Source organism: Taudactylus pleione, unplaced genomic scaffold (assembly GCF_031769625.1).
Source record: "Taudactylus pleione unplaced genomic scaffold, aTauple2 ptg000250l, whole genome shotgun sequence".
Classification (NCBI taxonomy): Eukaryota; Metazoa; Chordata; class Amphibia; order Anura; family Myobatrachidae; genus Taudactylus; species Taudactylus pleione.
This window is the reverse complement of record NW_028284652.1, coordinates 1,564,412-1,586,894: the sequence shown is the minus strand read 5'-3', so window position 1 is coordinate 1,586,894 and position 22,483 is coordinate 1,564,412. Positions and strand designations below refer to the sequence as shown.

Below are 22,483 nucleotides of genomic sequence, written 5' to 3'. Positions count from 1 at the left end.
CAATATGAAGCTGCAAACTACCAATCTCTACACTAATTAGAGGTTGTGCAGATAAGTACTGTAACACTTTGAAGTATACCTATGTCCTATGCAAATTCTCTAATAACGTCTGGCAAAAAAACTCGTAAATAAACAAAAAGGTGTTTTACAGTACAGTGACCAGTAGGGAGCGCTATACACCCACTTTCCTAAAGTGTTGCATCCAGTGTGATGTAGCGCCTCCCAAGGCTGCTTCCCTCTTCTTACCTCTCCCCGCCCCACTCTGATCACACATACAAATGTCATCGTAGCTCCTGCCCGGGACAGAAGGATTTGAGGACTGTGCAAAGCTGCTGTATAGAAGGTAGTGTGGCAGTGATGTGTATGTGCAAGTCATGGCACTAGTGGCTGCATGAGGACAGAGCTGGCATGAGGGGTACTTTAGAGCTGGTGCAGATGGTACAGCAGGGAAGGAGGCAGTAGGCAGCTTGCCTGGTGTACTCGTATATAGTAGTTGGTCAGGTAAGTGCAGTGTGGCACCTCCTGTACTGTCTGCCTGTGACTTTCTGAGGATACAGACGATCTGGTTGGATGAAGATAACCTGGTTTTCTGCCGTTAGTAAATGTCAGTCAGATGCTCAGCCATGTATAAGGAGATACTACAAACCTCACTGCAGCCTCTGGTTTCTACTTTATGCTAGGTATAAAGGGAAAGTACCATAGGCGTGATAGTGAAAGCTATATACATTATATTTGTTCTTATTATTAAGGTGTATCTGTAAAATACAGTAATTATAGGTTTACGTTTGTTTTTTTGTTAAATTGTTAAGCAAATAAGGTGACAATGGATACATGGTCCACAAAGTTCTCAGACTGGCATTGGTGCTCAGTAGCGTGATCACTGGAAGTGGCTGTGATGTGATTTCCTGAGATTCTGCCTGACAAGGAATGGATAACAGGAGCAGATCGTGTTATAGGTTATATATCTTATTGTCAATGTTAGATGTTCACTGTTTATTCCCTTCTGCCATGCTTGTGTGACCTTTCTGTTTTTACTGCTTATAAACCTATTGTAAATGGGCATCCTTGCATATAGCTTCCTCTGGCTCACTCTGGGGCAGATGTACTAAGCTCTGGAAAGTGATAAAGTAGAGAGTGATAAACGATCATCCACTCTGCTCCTAATGCCGCTTATCCACTACGCAACATTACTGAGCGATTGCACGATTACGACATCGTAATCGTGCAATTGCTCAGTAATCAAGCACAAATCGCGTACATTAATGTTGGAAACGACTAGCGATGCTCGCTCCCGCTGGTCGTTTCCAACATGAATCATCGCCCGAACATGCTGGTCAACCTGCCGATAACGACAGATTGCCCATGTTCGGGCATGATTGATTGCCTACACTGAACGACTGAACATTCTGTGTAGGCACAGCACAGACTGTGAAATGACTGCACGATTACAGTGTCGTGTGGATGTGACTCCTTACTGTCATGTTACAGGCTGTGTTTGAAAAATGACAGCTGGGAGCGGATTGGTTGGTCGTTTATCACTCTCCACTTTATCACTTTCCAGAGCTTCATACATCTGCCAGGTGTGATCTACAGTTTATTTCTTTTGCTATAGGAAGAGTACACTAATTTTTCTAAGATTCCACTACATTGCTAAAATGTGTATGTAATTATTTGTGTACACTAGCAACAGTGACCCAGTTTGCACATGACAGTGGGGTGAGGCAAAGTAGCCACTGTGATGTGAATATTATATGTCATGGTGCTGTGGATGTAACATGGTATATGGTGCTGTGGATGTTACATGGTATATGGTGCTGTGGATGTTACATGTATGGTGCTGTGGATGTTACATGTATGGTGCTGTGGATGTTACATGCATGGAGCTGTGGATGTTACATGCATGGTGCTGTGGATGTTACATGCATGGTGCTGTGGATGATACATGGCATGGTGCTGTGGATGTTACATACATGAAGCTGAGGGTGATACATGGCATGGTGCTGTGGATGTTACATGCATGGTGCTGTGGAATTTACATGCATGGTGCTGTGGATCTTACATGGTATATGGTGCTGTGGATGTTACATGCATGGTGCTGTGGATGATACATGGCATGGTGCTGTGGAAGTTACATACATGAAGCTGAGGGTGATACATGGCATGGTGCTGTGGATGTTACATGGCATGGTGCTGTGGATGTTACATGCATGGTACTGTGGATGATACATGCATGAAGCTGTGGATGATGCATGGCATGGTGCTGTGGATGTCGCATGGCATGGTACTGTGGATGTTACATGCATGGTGCTGTGGATGTTACATGCATGGTGCTGTGGATGTTACATGCATGGTGCTGTGGATGTTACATGCATGGTACTGTGGATGTTACATGCATGGTACTGTGGATGTTCCATGCATGGTGCTTTGGATGATACATGGCATTGTGCTGTGGATGTTACATGCATGGTGCTGTGGATGTAACATGCATGGTGCTGTGGATGATACATGGCATTGTGCTGTGGATGTTACATGCATGGTGCTGTGGATGTTACATGGCATGGTGCTCTGGATGTTACGTACACGGAGCTGAGGGTGATACATGGCATGGTGCTGTGGATATTACATAAATGGTACTGTGGATGATACATGGCATGGTACTGTGGATATTACATGGCATGGTGCTGTGGATGTAACATGCATGGTACTGTGGATGTTACATGCATGGTGCTGTGGATATTACATGCATGGTGCTGTGGATATTACATGCATGGAGCTGTGGATGATACATGGCATGGTACTGTGGATGTTACATGCATAGAGCTGTGGATGATACATGGCATGGTACTGTGGATGTTACATGACATGGTGCTATGATTGATACATGGCATGGTACTGTGGATGTTACATGGCATGGTGCTGTGGATGATACATGGCATGGTACTGTGGATGATACATGGCATGGTGCTGTGGATGTTACATGCATGGTGCTGTGGATGTTACATGGCATGGTGCTGTGGATGTTACATGGCATGGTGCTGTGGATGATACATGGCATGGTACTGTGGATGTTACATGGCATGGTGCTGTGGATGTTACATGACATGATGCTGTGGATGTTACATGCATGGTGCTGTGGATGATACATGGCATGGTGCTGTGGATGTTACATACATGAAGCTGAGGGTGATACATGGCATGGTGCTGTGGATGTTACATGCATGGTGCTGTGGAATTTACATGGTATATGGTGCTGTGGATGTTACATGCATGGTGCTGTGGATGATACATGGCATGGTGCTGTGGATGTTACATGTATGGTGCTGTGGATGATACATGCATGGAGCTGTGGATGATGCATGGCATGGTGCTGTGGATGTCGCATGGCATAGTGCTGTGGATGTCGCATGGCATGGTACTGTGGATGTTACATGCATGGTACTGTGGATGTTACATGCATGGTGCTGTGGATGTTACATGCATGGTACTGTGGATGTTACATGCATGGTGCTGTGGATGTTACATGCATAGTGCTGTGGATGATACATGGCATTGTGCTGTGGATGTTACATGCATGGTGCTTTGGATGATACATGGGATGGTGCTGTGGATGTTACATACATGAAGCTGAGGGTGATACATGGCATGGTGCTGTGGATGTTACATGCATGGTGCTGTGGAATTTACATGGTATATGGTGCTGTGGATGTTACATGCATGGTGCTGTGGATGATACATGGCATGGTGCTGTGGATGTTACATGCATGGTGCTGTGAATGATACATGCATGGAGCTGTGGATGATGCATGGCATGGTGCTGTGGATGTCGCATGGCATGGTGCTGTGGATGTCGCATGGCATGGTACTGTGGATGTTACATGCATGGTGCTGTGGATGTTACATGCATGGTACTGTGGATGTTACATGCATGGTGCTGTGGATGTTACATGCATGGTGCTGTGGATGATACATGGCATTGTGCTGTGGATGTTACATGCATGGTGCTGTGGATGATACATGCACGGTGCTGTGGATGTTACATGGCATGGTGCTCTGGATGTTACATACATGGAGCTGAGGGTGATACATGGCATGGTGCTGTGCATATTACATGCATGGTACTGTGGATGATACATGGCATGGTACTGTAGATGTTACATGGCATGGTACTGTGGATGTTACATGCATGGTGCTGTGGATATCACATGCATGGAGCTGTGGATGATACATGGTATGGTACTGTGGATGTTACATGCATAGAGCTGTGGATGTTCCATGCATGGTGCTTTGGATGATACATGGCATTGTGCTGTGGATGTTACATGCATGGTGCTGTGGATGTAACATGCATGGTGCTGTGGATGATACATGGCATTGTGCTGTGGATGTTACATGCATGGTGCTGTGGATGTTACATGGCATGGTGCTCTGGATGTTACGTACACTGAGCTGAGGGTGATACATGGCATGGTGCTGTGGATATTACATAAATGGTACTGTGGATGATACATGGCATGGTACTGTGGATATTACATGGCATGGTGCTGTGGATGTAACATGCATGGTACTGTGAATGTTACATGCATGGTGCTGTGGATATTACATGCATGGTGCTGTGGATATTACATGCATGGAGCTGTGGATGATACATGGCATGGTACTGTGGATGTTACATGCATAGAGCTGTGGATGATACATGGCATGGTACTGTGGATGTTACATGACATGGTGCTGTGATTGATACATGGCATGGTACTGTGGATGTTACATGGCATGGTGCTGTGGATGATACATGGCATGGTACTGTGGATGATACATGGCATGGTGCTGTGGATGTTACATGCATGGTGCTGTGGATGTTACATGGCATGGTGCTGTGGATGTTACATGGCATGGTGCTGTGGATGATACATGGCATGGTACTGTGGATGTTACATGGCATGGTGCTGTGGATGTTACATGACATGATGCTGTGGATGTTACATGCATGGTGCTGTGGATGATACATGGCATGGTGCTGTGGATGTTACATACATGAAGCTGAGGGTGATACATGGCATGGTGCTGTGGATGTTACATGCATGGTGCTGTGGAATTTACATGGTATATGGTGCTGTGGATGTTACATGCATGGTGCTGTGGATGATACATGGCATGGTGCTGTGGATGATACATGCATGGAGCTGTGGATGATGCATGGCATGGTGCTGTGGATGTCGCATGGCATGGTGCTGTGGATGTCGCATGGCATGGTGCTGTGGATGTTACATGCATGGTACTGTGGATGTTACATGCATGGTGCTGTGGATGTTACATGCATAGTGCTGTGGATGATACATGGCATTGTGCTGTGGATGTTACATGCATGGTGCTGTGGATGATACATGGGATGGTGCTGTGGATGTTACATACATGAAGCTGAGGGTGATACATGGCATGGTGCTGTGGATGTTACATGCATGGTGCTGTGGAATTTACATGGTATATGGTGCTGTGGATGTTACATGCATGGTGCTGTGGATGATACATGGCATGGTGCTGTGGATGTTACATGCATGGTGCTGTGAATGATACATGCATGGAGCTGTGGATGATGCATGGCATGGTGCTGTGGATGTCGCATGGCATGGTGCTGTGGATGTCGCATGGCATGGTACTGTGGATGTTACATGCATGGTACTGTGGATGTTACATGCATGGTGCTGTGGATGTTACATGCATGGTACTGTGGATGTTACATGCATGGTGCTGTGGATGTTACATGCATGGTGCTGTGGATGATACATGGCATTGTGCTGTGGATGTTACATGCATGGTGCTGTGGATGATACATGCACGGTGCTGTGGATGTTACATGGCATGGTGCTCTGGATGTTACATACATGGAGCTGAGGGTGATACATGGCATGGTGCTGTGCATATTACATGCATGGTACTGTGGATGATACATGGCATGGTACTGTAGATGTTACATGGCATGGTACTGTGGATGTTACATACATGGTGCTGTGGATATCACATGCATGGAGCTGTGGATGATACATGGTATGGTACTGTGGATGTTACATGCATAGAGCTGTGGGTGATACATGGCATGGTACTGTGGATGTTACATGGCATGATGCTGTGGATGATACATGGCATGGTACTGTGGATGTTACATGGCATGGTGCTGTGGATGATACATGGCATGGTACTGTGGACGTTACATGACATGGTGCTGTGGATGATACATGGCATGGTGATGTGGATGTTACATGCATGGTACTGTGGATGTTACATGGCATGATGCTGTGGATGATACATGGCATGGTGCTGTGGATGATACATGGCATGGTACTGTGGATGATACATGGCATGATGCTGTGGATGATACATGGCATGGTGCTGTGGATGATACATGGCATGGTGCTGTGGATGATACATGGCATGGTGCTGTGGATGATACATGGCATGGTGCTGTGGATGATACATGGCATGGTGCTGTGGATGATACATGGTGCTGTGGATGATACATGGCATGGTGCTGTGGATGATACATGGCATGGTGCTGTGGATGTTACATGCATGGTGCTGTGGATGATGCATGGCATGGTACTGTGGATGTTACATGCATGGTGCTGTGGATGATACATGGCATGGTGTTGTCGATGTTACATGCATGGACCTGTGGATGATACAATGGGGGAGATGTATTATAGCGCCACCTAACATGCCGCTTTATCGTTTCCTGCTTCATCTCTTTACCGAGGCGAAGCAGGAAATACTAACGATGAGATGTATAAACATCTCATCGGCCGGAGAGGGGGAGCGTTAACTCCCCCCTCCAGCGAAACCCGCTAGAGACCACAGCGCATCAGCCTAGTGCTGATGCAGTGTGTCTCAGTCCCGGCCGGCTCCACTGAGCATGCGCGGGATCTCCCAAGTATCGCGCGATATGGTGCTGTGGATATTACATGCATGGTACTGTGGATGTTACATGCATGGTGCAGCTGGCAAATCATGACAGTTCCTTGGTTAGCAGTGATTATGAAAGGGGTGATATATGGCTTTAAAGGTACCACAGACTTGCTTTAAATTTGTAGCTTTGTTGATTTAGAGCAGTGCTGGTCAGATGTACTAATCAAGAGGGATATTTAGTATACTGTACCTGATTTAGCAGGCTGTGTAGAGATTTATTGAAGGGGGTGTGGCATTCTAAATAATGTGTATGCCTACACAAATAATGTGTATACATACACATGAGAGTGTGGCACACAGAGTAATATGTATGCCTTAGTAGTATAAATACACATGGGAGTGTAGCACACAGAGTAATATGTATGCCTTAGTAGTGTACATACACATGGGAGTGTGGCACACAGAGTAATGTGTATGCCTTAGTAATGTACATACACATGGGAGTGTGGCACTCTGAGTAATATGCATGCCTTAGTAGTATACATAGACATGGAAGTGTGGCACTCTGAGTAATATGTATGCCTTAGTAGTATAAATACACATGGGAGTGTGGCACACTGAGTAATATGTATGCCTTAGTAGTATAAATACACATGGGAGTGTGGCACACTGAGTAATATGTATGCCTTAGTAGTATACATACACATGGGAGTGTGGCACACTGAGGGTCTGATTCAGAACCGATCGCAACCGGGTTGATGTTTGCCCACTGGGCATGCGCATGACGGAGCCGGCTTCGTCGTGCGCATGCGTGAGACCCGGTTAGCGACGGGTGCTCCGTCGCTCCGGGTCTCGCAACAGAGGGGGCGAGCTGTCGATGGTGAGTGACAGCTCGCCCCGTTTGGTGGGTGGGCCAGGAGGTGTGGCCGATCAAACGGAGGCGTTCCCAACGCTTGGGAGAGCTTCCGGCTCTGTTAGAGCCGAAAGCTCTCTGGGGCTTGCGGCCATGATACCCTACCACAAGGGTCTCGTCGCAAGCCCGATGGTCGCGATGGTCTTGAACATCGCGACCATCAACCTGGCCGCTCGCTATAGCTGTGGGCGGTGACCCACAGATATGCGAGCGGCCAGGAGGCCGTTCCAAAAAAACAAAACGCCCTGATTCAGAGCGAGCGCTCTTTCAGAGCGTCCGTCTCTGAATCAGGCCCTGAGTAATATGTATGCCTTAGTAGTATACATACACATGGGAGTGTGGCACTCTGAGTAATATGTATGCCTTGGTAGTATACATACACATGGGAGTGTGGCACTCTGAGTAATATGTATGCCTTAGTAGTATACATACACATGGGAGTGTGGCACACTGAGTAATATGTATGCCTTAGTAGTATACATACACATGGAAGTGTGGCACACTGAGTACTATGTATGCCTTAGTAGTAGTGTTCACTCTTTTTGTATACTCGCTGGAGCACACACTTGTGTCGGTTTCCCAACAGCAACATTTGGGAGGTATGCATGGTAATACTTGGAGTGTCATGTAATGAACATCACATATTTTGCAAAGAAAGCAAAAAAAGAACAAAATCCTGGTTTTTAGACTTGATTTGTGTGCCTATATTTATTCCTTCTAGATTTGATGGGAGTGGATACATTCTTTATACCACTCCTTTTTAATAATATTTTCTATTAAATGTTATATTTTATTATGTTAATGTACTATTCACTATAAATTAGTCTAAGAGTGCCCCAAAAACCAGGTTTTTGATCTTTTTTTGCTTTTTTTGCAAAATATGTGATGTGTACTACACAAAGTAATTTTGGGAGCACTACCAACTTAATTCCATCCAAGATGGCTTTGATAGATGGATTGTAACGTTGGTCATAATTAATTAATTTTGGTATAATTTGCCTGGTGCGGACTCTAAACCTATCTTTCATGTCATGTAATGCGCAGAGATCCATTGTTGTTGGCAGCTTCTTAGTGAATATGTCAAGTTCAACTTTATATATTGTAATAGTGTTTATCGCTCCTAAAAATTATTTGTTGAACCTATATATACAGTCAGGTGCATAAATATTGGGACATTGACAGAATTTTCATATTTTGGCCTCTATTCACCACCACAATGGCTTTGAAATAAAACAAACAAGATGTGCTTTAACTGCAGACTTTCAGATTTAATTTGAGGGTAATTACATCCAAATCAGGTGAACGGTGTAGGAATTACAACGGTTTCTATATGTGCCGCCCACTTTTTAAGGGGCCAAAAGTAATGGGACTATCAACTCAAAAGCTATTTCATGGACAGGTATGGGCTATTCCCTCATTATTTCATTATCAATTAATCAGGTAAAAGGTCTGGAGTTGATTCTAGGTGTGACATTTGCATTTGGAATCAGTTGCTGTCGACTCTCAGTGACAGCTCTTTGGATCTCATATTATCAGTGAAGCAAGCCATCATTAAGCTGAAAAATCAAAACAAACCCATCAGAGTGATAGCAAAAACATTAGGTGTGGCCAAATCAACTGTTTGGAACATTCTTAAAAAGAAAGACCGCACCGGATAGCTCAGCAACACCAAAAGACCCGGAAGACCATGGAAAACAACTGTGGTGGATGACAGAAGAATTATTTCCCTGGTGAAGAAAAACCCCTTCACAATAGTTGGCCAAATCAAGAACACTCTCCAGGAGGTAGGCGTATATGTGTCAAAGTCAACAATCAAGAGAAGACTTCACAAGAGTGAATATAGAGGGTTCACCACAAGATGTAAACCACTGGTGAGCCACAAAAACAGAAAGACCAGATTAGAGTTTGCCAAACAACATCTAAAAAAGCCATTACAGTTCTGGAACAACATCCTATGGACAGATGAGACAAAGATCAACTTGTACCAGAGTGATGGGAAGAGAAGAGTATGGAGAAGGAAAGGAACTGCTCATGATCCAAAACATACCACCTCATCAGTGAAGCATGGTGGTGGTAGTGTCATGGCGTGGGCATGTATGGCTGCCAATGGAACTGGTTCCCTTGTATTTATTGATGATGTGACTGCTGACAAAAGCAGCAGAATTAATTCTGAAGTTTTTCAGGCAATGTTATATGTTCATATTCAGTCAAATGCTTCAGAACTCATTGGATGGCACTTCACAGTGCAGATGGACAATGACCCGAAGCATACTGCAAAAGCAACCAAAGAGTTTTTTAAGGCAAAAAAGTGGAATGTTATGCAATGGCCAAGTCAATCCCCTGACCTGAATCCGATTGAGCATGCATTTCACTTGATGAAGACAAAACTGAAGGGAAAATGCCCCAAGAACAAGCAGGAACTGAAGACATTTGCAGTAGAGGCCTGGCAGAGCATCACCAGGGATGAAACCCAGCATCTGGAGATGTCTATGCGTTCCAGACTTCAGGCTGTAATTGCCTGCAAAGGATTTGCAACAAAGTATTAAAAAGTGAAAGTTAGATTTAGGATTGTTTAGTTTGTCCCATTACTTTTGGCCCCTTAAAAAGTGGGAGGCATATATAGAAACCGCTGTAATTCCTACACCGTTCACCTGATTTGGATGTAATTAATTATCCTCAAATTAAATCTGAAAGTCTGCAGTTAAAGCACATCTTGTTTGTTTCGTTTTAAAGCCATTGTGGCGGTGAATAGAGGCCAAAATATGAAAATTCTGTCAATGTCCCAATATTTATGCACCTGACTGTATATCATAATCTGATTCAATCCCTGGATCAAGTTACCCCAACTGCTTAATTTATTCATTCTAACCATTTTACAATTCTCCATTAGAAAGGCATCCAAATCCTTTTTTTGATCTATCCAGTGATTCTGCCATTATTACTGCTCTTGACAATGAATTCCACAGTATAACTACCCATAACATAAAAAATCCCTTTCTATGTTGGTAGTGATACAAAGTTAACCCAGGTGATATCCCCTCGTCACCTGTTCAGTCTTCACTGGAAAAAGTTTGGCAGACAAATCTTTGAATCTATCTGTAAACATTAGTTAGGTCAGGAGTACCCCTGGCGCTTCACCTGTGGATTTTGTTCAGAAATAAATTTCATGAATTAGTGAATATGTAACAAATTCTGTATTTATTTTAAAATACAATTGGTAAGTATATAAAACATTCTAAAATTGGAGTAGATTTAAAATGTGTAGACAGGCTACTACTAGTAGACAAACAAATATACAAATAACATTAAACATATATCACACAGTGTAATCCCTTTGTAGGGAAGTAATAAGTATGAGGAGAGATACACCTTATACTCTTTTCCACCAAAATTCCGGGTCTGACCCGAAGTTGGAACATGGTTCCTATCCAGATCAGACCCGGAATTTAGCCGGCGAGAAATTAGCCTAACAAGTGACTTATGCACTTTTAACTTGCATGCCCTGTTTTATGTTTGGAATAATTCCTGAGGACACCCAGCTTCATTCCATTATTTGATGCATTCTAATTGCAGCAAAAACTCTGCTATCAAATGCTTGAGAAATCTTATCTCCTCCTCAAACCTTCATGCAGTGATTAACTCTAAAGGCAGATATGAAAACATGGCTGCAGAAACTTAGTATAGTAACATTATGTCAGGGTTCAGCCATCTCTTACCTCTGCGCCAGCTTCCCCTGACTTCTCATTCGGTCAGACGTCTGGTGCAGTGATGGGCGAGGTGCTGAGCATTCTACCTTAGGTGCTTGTGGACTTCCATTGTCAGCTGTGTGTGTCAGGGATCGGAGTTCCTGGCATGGGCACCGCCATGACAGTTCCTATCATGTGACAGTATCTCAACAAATGATAGCATGGACTATGGCAGCTGACGCTGTGCTCCAATCATCTGCTATCCGTGGGTATATATCCATCTCCAGAACTCCAGGAAGTTGCCTAATCAATTGTTACTCCTAGTGTGCTAGTAGAGTCTTGTTCTAGGTTCCCTTGGTTCTCTTGTTTGTTTCCAGAGACTCCAGTGTTTCCCTCGAGCAACAGTGCGACTGCATCCCTGAGTGTGTGCCTCAATGCTGCACCACTGTGCATGCTGATCCTGTGTTTACAAGCTACAAGTTTTTCCTGTGTGTCTCAAAGCTGCACCACTGTGCATGCTGTTCCTGTGATTGTAAACTTATCCTGTGTGTCTCACAGCTGCCCCACTGTGCAATCTGTTCCTGTGTTTACAAGTTACAAGTTTCTCCTGTGTGCCTCAAAGCTGCACCACTGTGCATGCTGTTCCTGTGATTACTAACTTATCCTCTGTGTCTCACAGCTGCACCACTGTGCATGCTGTTCTTGTGCTTACAAGCTTATCCTGTGTGTCTCACAGCTGTCCCACTGTGCAATCTGGTCCTGTGTTTACAAACTACAAGTTTATCCTGTGTGTCTCTAAGTCACGCCACTCAGTGTATTTCTCTTGAGTGCCACCCCGTGGCGCTAAAGTGCATCTGTACGCCATGACCTGTGATTCCCTCAAGTGCCACCCCATGGTGCAAAAGTACGTCCAAATGCCACTACCTGTAATTTCCTTGAGTGTCACCCCGTGGAGCAATGGTGTGGTAGCATGCTATTTCCTGTGTCTCTCTCAAGTACCAATTCAAGTGTACCTCTCAGGTGTCTATTCCAAAGTGTCTCTAAAGTACCATCTCATGGTGTAACTCCTTGTGTAGTAGTGCCTTTGTTAGGCACTTCCCCGGGGCCACTGATATTTGAGTCTCTATTCCCACAGGGCTTGGATACCCGGTCAAAGGACTGCAACCTGCCTGCAGAGTGCAGCTAAGCCCATATACCGCTTGGAGGGGTCGCTGGCGAACACCTCCCTGCAGGTTAGACTCCACACCTTTGACCGGGTCTTGTCATCATCCAAGACATATGGATGAGGAGTTCTGATATCCAGGCCTCTCGCCCTGAATTCTTCCAAACTCAAGATCATAACCCCTCAGTAGGGGATTCCAGAACGTCAAACCTGACAGTTTGTTCGGGCCCAAAAAAATATGGAAGTCGGTGGTTTTCTGGATATTGGAGCTATTCAAGATTTTGCCTCTCGTTTAAAAAACTAGGAAGTAGCACAGCTACAACTTAGACAGAATCTTCAGGCACTTTCTAAACAATTCTCTACCATCAAACCCCTCCCGCTTTCTAGTGTTTTTAACTCTGGACATCTGGCTACCTTCCAGCAATTACTAGAGCAGGTACAGGATTCTCTCCTAAAATTTTTCAATTTATTCCTGAGCTTCTAGGTGTTGCCTTAAATTCTTTTGGTTATTCTTCTGCACCGAGTGAAATCAGACATCAGAGTTTACTACATCCCAAGCTTTCGGAAGCCGAGCGCCAACGGCGTAAATAATTTTTTTTATGTCTATATTGTGGGAGCTCCGACCATTTTATCTGAGACTGTTCTATTCGCCAGCCTAACTCTGATACCAAAGGCCTGCGCTTCAGAGATCCTTTTCCTAGTTCTCTTCATTCCTCATCGGCAAACAAACCTTCCTCAGTTCCAGGCAAGGGAAGAACTAACATGTTAAAGAAGATTCAACTTTTTGACGGGGGTCCCGTAACAAGTCTTTCAGTCTGAGGGTATCTACTCAAATGAGAGTCTCAAGTCACTCTCCCCAAGAGGGAGAATCATTTGCCATACCCGAGGAGGGGTTTTCAGGTGTTCTACCCCAGGAAAGGGTTTTGAGTACCGTACCCCAGGAGGGGGCTTCAAATTCAAATCTCTCACCCCAAGAGGGGTTACAAGTTTCACGCCCCAGGAGGGGGCCTTTGTTTCGAGTTTCACGCTCCAGGAGGGGGCCTTCGGTTCAAGTTACATTCCCCAAGAAGGGGTTTCCAATTCATGTTTCACGCCCCAGGAGAGGGTCTTCGTTTTGAGTTCTTCACTCCAGAAGGAGATTACAAGTTTCTCGCCTCAGGATGCAGTCTCCAATTCAAGTTATATACCCCAGGAGGGGTCTCTAATCTCCATTCCCCAGACAATAGTTAAAGGGATGTACCCCAACAGGGGTTTTCTGATGTTATAACCCAGGACGGTGTCTCGAGTCTCACACCCCAGGAGGGGAGTTAGAGTTTCATACCCCAAAAGGGGGTTTCAAGTTCCATACCTCAAAAAGGACCATTGGTTATCTCACCTCAGGAGGGGGTTTCAAGCCTCGCACCCCAGGAGGGGGTTTCGAGCATCGTATCTCTGGAGGAGGTTTCTAGTTGTGTACCCCGGGAGGGGGTTTCAACCTTTGCACCTCAAGACGGACTTTCAAGTCTCATTCCCCAACAAGAGTTTTCAAGTGTTACACCCCAGAAGAGGGTCTCAGATCTTATGTGCCAACAGGGAGTTTCAAGTTCCATACATAATGTAGGGGCCTCAAGTCTCTCACCCCAAGAGGGGGTTTATGTTTCAAGTTTCACTCCCCAAGAAGGGGACTCAGCTGTTTCACCACAAGGGGAGGATTCAATTTTGAGTTTCATACCACAAGAGGGGGATTCAAATCTTGCACCCCTGGAGGGGGTCTCAAGTCTTTTGCCCCAGGAGGGGATCCATGGTTCAAGTCTCATCCCCTGAAGGGGATTTCAGGTGTCTTAGTCCATGAGGAGCTTTCACGTTTTTCATCGCCAGAGGAGTTATCTAAAGTAGTACCTCAAGATGGAGTTTCAAGTTTCTTGCCCCAGGAGGGGGAAGGTTGTGTAATACCCCAAAAGGAAGCTGTACGTGACCTTTCTGTTCCAGCTAAAGATTCCCGACTTTCCACTTCTGAGCAAGCATCACCAGTTCCTACAATTCAGGAACAGTACTTCGCGCTGTTTAAGTATTTCTGTGCTATTATGAAAGAAGACCCAACACGTGGGATCACCCCTACTAACATAGTCAAATTCATTCTTACCAGCTTTAGAGGAGAGGCTTTAACTGGGTGACACCATTCATAGAGTCCTGGGATCCTATACTTTTGAATTTAGAAGCGTTCAGTACTGCTGTAGTGGAAAAGTTTGCCCCTACGAATCCACATTTGAACACTTTTTCAAATAGAGAACCTACCTCTGATGTTCTTCCCAAGCGTCTTTTTGATTCTACCAAGAATACAGTTACTCCTCAGTTCTCCAAGTTATCTCAATCTAAGGAAAAACAAGTGCCTAGGTATAGGCATATTAAGAATATCACTTCCTTGCTTCCATCCCACAACATTTCCAAGCAAGTTCAACCTCAGTTAGAATTAGACAACAGGAACGAGATTATACCTATGGCTTATGTTCATCTCACTCCTACCCACCCCTCTTGTCCTGGGTTGCCTATGATATGTATTGGTTCTTCTGCTTCTGCATTTGTTGGTGAATCTTGAGAGATGAGTCATGTGAATAATAAGAAATCTGTTAGAATGTTAAATTATAACACGGATTCGGATTATGACCCAGATCATGATGAAGTATCATTTTCTGTAGATTCCGTCAAATTTTCTTCCCAAACTAAGTCTTCTCCTTTGAATGGTCCTAAATTATCTCGTAGAAGAAAGAAGAATCGCTGAGTTCCTTGAGTCTTTGGTCCCATCCTGTTATGACTATTTCGTTTTCAAGCCTTGCAGCGCCTTCAGACTCTAAAACTGATTATGAGTATTGGGAAGATATCTGAAAAATTTGTTTCAAGTCTTGTAGAAGCCAACTCTTCTTATATTTTCCAGCAAGATTTTTTGATGTTTTCAAGCAAAAAAAAATATTTTTTTTTTTGTGTACTCCTAGTGAAAATCTCTTCAAGGTTTTTTGGAAGTTTGAACCCAAGAAGGATTACCTGGAGATATTCACTTTTCGTGGTGGATAGTGGATGTTCTGTCCTTCTGAGAAGTTCCAGCCGAGCCTTCATGGGTGTCCGGTGTCCACCCTGAAAGGGGGGGGTACTGTCAGGGTTCAGCCTAGGATCAGCCATCTCTTACCTCTGCGCCGGCTTCCCCTGACTTTTCATTCGGTCAGACATCTGGTGCAGTTATGGGCGAGGTGCTGAGCATTCTGCCTTAGGTGCTTGCGGACTTCCATGGTCGGCTGTGTGTGTCGGGGATCGGAGTTACCGGCATGGGCGCCGCCATGACAGTTCCTATCATGTGACAGTATCTCAACCAATGATAGCATGGTCTAGGTCAGCTGACGTTGTGCTCCAATAATCTGCTATCCCTGGGTATATATCCGGCTCCAGGACTCCAGGAAGTTGCCTGATCAATAATTGTTACTCCTAGTGTGCTAGTAGAGTCTTGTTCTAGGTTCCCTTGGTTCTCTCGTTTGTTTCCAGAGTCTCCAGTGTTTCCCTCGAGCAATAGTGCGACTGCATCCCTGCCTGTGTGCCTCAAAGCTGCACCATTATGCATGCTGATCCTGTGTTTACAAGCTACAAGTTTTTCCTGTGTGTCTCAAAGCTGCACCACTGTGCATGCTGTTCCTGTGATTACAAACTTATCCTGTGTGTCTCACATCTGCCCCACTGTGCAATCTGTTCCTGTGTTTACAGGCTACAAGTTTCTCCTGTGTGCCTCAAAACTGCACCACTGTGAATGCTAATCCTGTGTTTACAAGCTACAACTTTTTCATGTGTGTCTCACAGCTGCACCACTGTGCATGCTGTTCCTGTGTGTCTCACAGCTGCACCACTGTGCATGATGTTCCTGTGATTACAAGCTTAGCCTGTGTGTCTCTCAGCTGCCCCACTGTGCAATCTGGTCCTGTGTTTACGAGCTACAAGTTCCTCCTGTGTGCCTCAAAGCTGCACCACTGTGCATTCTGATCCTGTGTTTACAAACTACAGTTTATACTGTGTGTCTCTAAGTCACGCCACTCAGTGTATTTCTCGCGAGTGCCACCCCGTGGTGCAAAAGTGCGTCCACATGCCACTACCTGTGATTTCCTTGAGTGTCACCCCGTGGAGCAAAGGTGCATCAGCACGCTATTTCCTGTGTCTCTCTCAAGTACCAATTCTAGTGTACCTCTCAGGTGTCTATTCCAAAGTATCTCTCAAGCACCATCTCCTGGTGTAACCAAGCCACAGGGCTTGGATACCCGGTTAAAGGAGCGCGACCCGCCTGCAGGGTGCAGCTAAGCCCATATCCCACTTGGAGGGGTCACTGGCGAACACCTCTCTGCAGGTTAGACTCCGCACCTTTGACCGGGTCTTGTCAACATCCAAGACCTGTGGATGAGGAGTTCTGATATCCAGGCCTCTCACCCCGAATTCTTCCGAACTCAAGATCACAACCCCTCAGTAGGGGATTCCAGAACGTCAAACCTGACACATGGTATAGTATTGGGTTCATGGTGTACTTCTATGGACAAACCGCCTCCATTCAAAATGACTGTCTTATTCATACCACCCAACTATCCCAATATTCCGGTGGGACAGTGTTGAATTGCAGACCTCGAACATGATGGGGCTTATGTATAAATAGATGGAGCTTTTGTCCCATAGTGGCCATTGTGAGAAGATAATTGGGCATATTGGGGCTGTTATTATTTTGTTCCGATTTCTTATGATTGAATGTTGGAAGGTGTGGGTCTTGTTTAACCGTATTCAGTTGTAGCACTGTTACCACACTTAGGCCCTCATTCAGAGGCGGTCGTAGGATGCAAGCTGTCGTTGTGAAACAGGGCGGCCGCTTGCATCCTGAACGGCCGCCTCCATGTCGGTCGTTAGGCTGTGGGTTAACACCCACAGCTCTAACGACCGCTAGGGCGATGGTCGCGATGGTCAAGACCATCGGGGCTAACGACGAGACCCTAAGGTAGGGTCTCGTCAACCTTAAGCCCGAGGGAGCTTCCTGCTTTGTTTGAGCAGGAAGCTCCTCACTGATATCACTGATGATGTCAGTGGGGCTGCCCCCAAATGGCAAGTGTTCCGAAAGGAACGCCTCCGTTTGGCCGGGCACGCCCCCGGCCCGCCCAGCAAACGGAGCGAGCTGTCACTCAACATCGACAGCTCGCCCCGTCTGCTACGAGAGCTAACGACCGGGTCTGAATAAGCTCCTTATTCTCACTGAAACAGCTAGAGGCATATTTACTAAAGTGCAGGTTTGTAGAAGTGGAGCTGTTGCCCATGTAAGATGATGTGCAGTGATCGTGCACAGCGAAAAAATCAGTGGGTCCCAGGGACACCTCACTTTAAAAAATGGGGGTCCTATTTCAGTGTTTCTGGGCCCCAACACATATTATGGGGGGGAGGGTAATGGATTTAGGCAGCAGTTGGGACGGGGCTGGGGGCAGGTAGCAGTTGTGCTTGAGGGGGTTAAGGGCAAGCAGCAGAGTTGGGGTAGAGCTGGGGGTAAAGGCAGGGTGAAGTTGGGGTAGAGGGGCGTAAGGGCAGGCAGTGCTGGGGGTAGGGAGGCAGTAAGTGCAGACAGCAGTTGTGACAGTGCTGGGGGACAAGGAGGAGGCTAAGAACAGGCAGTGCTGGGGGTAGGGAGAGGGCAAGGGTAGATAGCAGTATATGTGCAGTGGGGCACTGTGCAGTATGTTTATGAACAGTGGGTATGTGTGCAATATGTATGTCTGCAGTGGGTATGTGTTTAGTATGTATGTGTGCAGTGGACATCTGTGCAGTATGTATGTGTTACGAGCACTGACAGTGTATTAGTACTGCAGCAGAGAGCGCTCGCTGTCAGCGTGTCACAGGGAAAGATATATGGCGCTGATGCAGTCCATATAGATGGCTCTAGTCTACTGGCTTTCTGCAGACACCAGGACAGCGGGTTTGGGACTTAGGCAAAGATGTGCTACAGGTGGGGGTTGGGAGGAAAGAGTGTTACTGAGGTTAGGGTGAGAGAGATGGGTGTTAAGTAAAGGGGCATTTGTGTTACAGAGAGAGCATACCTCCCAAAATGACCCTCTCCAGGAGGGACACTATGCTCTGGTCCTGGACTTCCCTGGTAAGATGTGAGGCTGCACCGCAGTTCAAACTTCAAATAGGGGAGCCACATCAACTGTCATTTCACACACTGCCAAACATCACTGGCTGGGACTCACTGGCAGTTGGTGTGACTCCCCTATTTGAATTTTGGACTGTACCGCAGCCCCACCTCTGGAGCCTCCACCAATCATAAATTACCATGGAAGTCCAGTACCAGAGCAATGTGTCCCTCCTGGAGAGGGTCATATTGGGAGGTATGCGAGAGAGGAAGAGTGAAATGTGTTCTCGGTGAGAGGACCAAATGTGCTAAAGGGGAGGAGCATAACATGCCCCATGTATGATCTGACCTCATGCCCACTACGTGACATGGCCACACTTCCTCGTTTGACTCCTTGGGGCAAATGCTTTTATGCGCACAGAACTTTAGCAATATTGGGATATATCGTATAACTGCAGATCTTTCCCTTTTCCTATAGTAAGCTACATATTTACCAATTTTAAGAATGTACTTGTTTTATGGGGGCACAAATTAACAATCTCCTCTTCTCCCACCGGTCACACGCTCACACCTGGATCTTGACTTGTACTTGCCAAGAGCTGCCTCAGTAGTGTGTGGTATCCCGGTGACAGCAGGCGGCAGTGTGCTGCCATTCTTGATCTGGTGCCCAGAGGATCAGTGGTAGCTTGGGGAGAGAGGCAGGAGCAGTCTCCAGGTGCGGTCTGGGCACTCAGCAGCCGCGGATCCCTTAGTCCTGCACCTGCCTCACAGAGTCAGACCACAGCATCAGTTAATATGGATGGAGATGAACACTCGATCTGTGAGGAGACAGGAGAGAGAACCCTTTGCGCCGTCACGTGACCGGGAGGCGGAGGTCTCAGGCAGTGATTGGACGAGGAGACGCTACCGCCCGCAATGATTGGTTGTGGGACTCGGGGAGATGCTGAAGAGGTTATTGACCCGGCTGCTACACAGGGCATCCTACAGGACTTGCTCATTTTTGAAAAGTCCCTAACTGTCTGTATCATGTAAATACGCGCTTATTACATTACTTGGGTTTAGTTATGATCCTTTTTTGGCTAAGGGGACCACACCTGTCTTCCGACAGCCAGTCCCTAAATATGAGAAATAATGGTTTATCTATTAACCACTTGCCTGGCATGGACGTAAGCTTCTGTCCACACCAGGCAGTTCTTTTTTATCTGTACTGGACGTAAAATTTCGTCCAGACAGATAAACATGAGGGCGGCTGCAGGAAGAGAATCTTCCCGCAGCTGCTGCTCTCAGAGGGACCTTCCGGTCCCTCTGCTTGCCAGCTCCCTCTCCCCCTCTGTCTACAGTGCTGCCGATCACTGCTGATCGGTCAGCAAAGCAGGACCCCCTACCCAGCGCCTGCAGAACCGAGCAACCGCTGGGGAAAAGTAAGTAAACTTCCCCACTCACTCCCCTTACATACCTGGTGCCTGGATCCAGTCTCAAATTGAATGCCGCGATGTTCGCAATGTTTACAATGGTTCCGATGGTGGTTCCGATGTTCTGGTATTTGAAAAAACGATTTTAAATGTAAAAATTCTTAAAAAAAAATCTTTTTTTTTTTTTTTATGAAACCATTTTAAATAAGTTAAAATGGATGTTCCTCACCTAATTCACTAAAAAAACCCGACAATTTTGCAGCGTTTTTTAGAGAAAAAAAAATCGTCAGTTAAGTGGTTAATGAACATAGGGCCTGATTCAGAGCCACTCGTAAGTGGTAGCTCGTTCGCTCCGAGCGATGTTTGGCCAACTGCGCATGCGTACGGATCGTTATACGCATGCGCGAACCAGTGAGTGCGGTCGAAATTCATGTGCTCGCAAAATAGCGAATGCCTGACAATTTGAGTGACAGAATGAGGCGTATGTGGGTGGTAACAGGGGAAGGTGCTTGAAAACGGGGAGTGGAAATCAGAACGCAGGCGTGCTTAAAGGTCAAAACGGGCGTTTTATGGGTGTGCATAATTAATACAGCAGCGTCATTGACCACGTCACTGGGTTATTTTATAGCCAGAACTGCTCGCAAAGTTGTGGTAGCAAAAACCGACCACAAGAATAGCGAGCAGTTCATATCCTGTTCGATGTACTCGATTAATCTAATAAATAGCGGACATGACGTAGGATGCGAGCGGCCAGGGGGCGTAGTTTCCCAAAAAACGACCGCAAGTTTGGTACGCTCGTTCAGACCTAGAGGCGTGAACAGACCGCAAACAGCGAACGGTTCATTTGAATAACCACCCCTATTTTCAGGACGAGCGAGCGCTAATTGCGTCCGGCTCTGAATCAGGCCCATAGCACCTTCAGTACTCATGGGTGCATGCTATCTGGTACAGGTGCTTAATCAACCTTAGTTGTGTAGAGAGTGGGTGACATGGTGTGATATGTGCGCTCCAATTGTAAGTGTTGTGGTGTCAGCATAGAGAGTGGGTGACATGGTGTAATGTCCGGGCTCCAGTTGTCAGTGTTGGGGTGTCAGTGAAGTGATTGGGTGACCTGGTATAATGTGTTGGCTCCAGTTGTCAGTGTTGGGGTGTCAGTGTAGAGTTTGGGTGAAATGTGTGGGCTCCAGTTGTCTGTGTTGGTTGTCAGTGGAGAGAGTGGGTGACATGGTGTAATGTGTGGGATTTAGTGGTCTGTGTTGGGGTGGCAGTGTAAAGAGTGGGTGACATGGTGTAATGTATGGGCTCCAGTTGTCTGTGTTGGGGCGTCAGTGTAGAGAGTGAGTGACATGGTATAATGTGTGGGTGCCAGTTGTCAGTGTTGGGCTGTCAGTGTAGAGAGTGGGTGACATGGTGTAACGTGTGGGCTCCAGTTGTCTGTGTTGAGGTGTCAGTGTAGAGATTTGTTGATAACTCTCTAATCATAATGTGTGGGCTCCAGTTGTCTGTGTTGGGGTGTCAGTGTAGAGAGTGGGTGACATGGTGTAATGTTTGGACTCTAGTTGTCTGTGTTGGGGTGGCAGTGTAGAGAGTGGATGACATGCTGTAATGTGTGGTCTCCAGTTGTCTGTGTTGAGGTGTCAGTGTAGAGAGTGGGTGACATGGTGTGATGTGTGGGCTCCAGTTGTCTGTGTTGGGGTGTCAGTGTAGCGATTGGGTGACATGGTGTAATGTGTGGGCTCCAGTTGTCTGTGTTGGGGTGTCAGTGCAGAAAGTGACATGGTATAATGTGTGGGTGCCAGTTGTCAGTGTTGGGCTGTCAGTGTAGACAGTGGGTGACATGGTGTAATGTGTGGGCTCCAGTTGTCTGTGTTGGGGTGTCAGTGTAGAGAGTGGGTGACATTGTGAAATGTGTGGGCTCCAGTTGTCAATGTTGGGGTGTCAGTGTAGAAAGTGGGTGACATGGTGTAATGAGTGTGTGCCAGTTGTCAGTGTTGGGGTGTCAGTGAAGTGATTGGATGACCTGGTATAATGTGTTGGCTCCAGTTGTCAGTGTTGGTTGTCAGTGTAGAGTTTGGGTGAAATGTGTGGGCTCCAGTTGTCTGTGTTGGTTGTCAGTGGAGAGAGTGGGTGACATGGTGTAATGTGTGGGATTTAGTGGTCTGTGTTGTGGTGTCAGTGTAAAGAGTTGTTGACAACTCTCTACATATAATGTATGTGCGTCAGTTGTCATTGTTGGGGTGTCAGTGAAGAGATTGGGTGACATGGTGTAATGTGTGGGCTTCAGTGGTCTGTGTTGGGGTGGCA

The 22,483-nt window shown here is 46.1% G+C and overlaps 1 protein-coding gene across 1 annotated transcript in view; it reads left to right on the top strand.

Annotated features, from left to right (window-relative positions):
- The first annotated feature begins 257 nt into the window (after positions 1-257).
- LOC148515318 (inositol-trisphosphate 3-kinase B-like) overlaps positions 258-22,483 on the top strand; it is a 122,389-nt gene continuing 100,163 nt past the window's right edge. The window contains exon 1 of the mRNA XM_088480017.1: positions 258-343. The gene's annotated coding sequence lies outside the window, so the exon portion shown is untranslated. The remainder of the gene's footprint in view (positions 344-22,483) is intronic.